The following is a 1,812-nucleotide window of genomic DNA, read 5'->3' as shown; positions in this document are numbered from 1 at the left end:
GGTTTAAGACAAGTACCCTCTGAGTGAGCTGCTCGCCTTTGAATAGGCTCTCCACACCAGAGGTGTGATGACTACAACAGACTTACCAGGCTCTAGGAGGGCACTTTGCTTGTCTGTTGTTTAGTCTCCCCACTCCCACAGCTGGTTCTTGCTACCTGGCCTGCCCTGAAAATGAAAAGCAGTTCTGTGATCTGAAGGAGAGTTCACCAGCTCCAGGGCATAGGTTGCTCTGTGATTTTTAACAATTGACCAGCGTGAGCTCTTTCTCTTTACCTTAAAGAATTCCTCCTCATGTCAAAGCCATTACAAATGAACATTATCTGGCAGGTCTCAAACCACGCTGATTTTTGAGAACAGAGCCAGCAACTTGTCTTTTCTTCAAATGGTATTTGGTCTTAGGACCTGGATTTACAAGCCCAATTGCTATGTTATTATATGGATTTTTTTTTTTAATTTGGAATGCTTCAAAAAAAATAAATATGGAACACGTCACGAACTTGTGTGTCATGGTTGTGCCGAGGCCCTGTTAATCTCTGTATCGTTCCAATTTTAGTATATGTGTCACTGCATTGAGGACTGGATTCTTTTTACCAGCGTCCTAGTGTCACATTTTCTCAGCTCTGAGTTCTTGTTTTTGGGTCAATAAATGTGTTAGAAAGTTGTGTGGGTTAAAACAAAATTAAAAAGTGATTAAAATTGTTCTCTTTTTCCATACTTTCATTCTTTCCTACCTACCCCGTCTTCACAAACCAAACAAACATACTCTCTCTTCAAATAAGCTCTGTGTTTAGATAATTACAGAAATGACACATCGTATGGTCTGATTTTGCCCAGATTGTGTAGTAGTGACATACGAGAAGGACTGTTGGATCAAAAATAAAAACACCTGGGTTATTATGTTCCTTTCAATGGCATTAACTAGATGTATAACCTGGGGAAGTTTGCTACACTTTTCCCAGCCTCAACTGCTATAATATGAGGGAGATAGATTGTATTCTCCCTCTATAATTCTTTCTAATTCTAAGAATTAGGGTTTCTATAAGCTACATAGGAGTGATGACATATCTTGAGTGCTGCTTTGGAAAAGTTGATTCACCTGTGTAATGCACATTTGTTGATTGCTTCTTTGGTATCTATTTTTTCATTTCTACAACAGTCTTCATTTTTTTGCCTCTGGGGATATGTTTACTTTGCTTAGTTCTGCAGCCAGCATGGAATGGACACCATTTCTGGCTCCAGAGGTGAATCCTGACTGGCTTAAACCAACAAGTATATAGCATTCCCTGAGTGAGGTGGTTCCAGGTTGGGCAACTAGCTAAATGCAGGCCACCGAGAGGGGCAAAAATTCTTTTCACTGGGGGCTTCCAGGAACGAGCTTCCTTTTTCTTTTGTGAGAGGTGATGAAGAGCTTCTCTTCCACTGGTGTTGTGAAGAAGCGAGATCTAGAATAACTGCTATCATGAGGGAAGCTGAGCAGAGCCCAGAGAATCCCAAAGGAGCCAGAGCCCAGTGACTATATGAAGCTCTGGGTCAAACCATACCTGCAACAGTATCTGACCTTTAAAAAGCTTGCGAGCCAATGAAGTCATGAAGTTTAAGACAGTTCGACTTGGTTTCTCTGTTGCCATCAACTCAAAGATTCATAACTTTTTTCCTTAAGGTTTCACTAAATAAATTTCTGATTACTAATTTTTTACCCCTGAAATAAAGAAAAAACTTGCTTATTTCTGCCTTTTTTCCTTTTTACAGGCAACTCCTATATCATCAAATACAAAATGTCGAAAACAACAAAAATTTTAGAGTCAATGCGAG

At 39.8% G+C, this 1,812-nt stretch overlaps 1 non-coding gene across 1 annotated transcript; it reads right to left on the bottom strand.

The window, feature by feature from the left end:
* Positions 1-473: 473 nt before the first annotated feature.
* On the bottom strand, positions 474-577 carry LOC121102113. The gene has a single exon (XR_005834207.1). It is a non-coding gene; the product is annotated as a U6 spliceosomal RNA (small nuclear RNA).
* Between the last annotated feature and the right edge of the window lie 1,235 nt (positions 578-1,812).

Source organism: Ursus maritimus, unplaced genomic scaffold, assembly GCF_017311325.1.
Source record: "Ursus maritimus isolate PB19 unplaced genomic scaffold, ASM1731132v1 scaffold_12, whole genome shotgun sequence".
In the NCBI taxonomy this organism is placed as follows: domain Eukaryota; kingdom Metazoa; phylum Chordata; class Mammalia; order Carnivora; family Ursidae; genus Ursus; species Ursus maritimus.
Note: the sequence above shows the minus strand (reverse complement) of the source record. Positions and strands in the feature narration are given on the sequence as shown.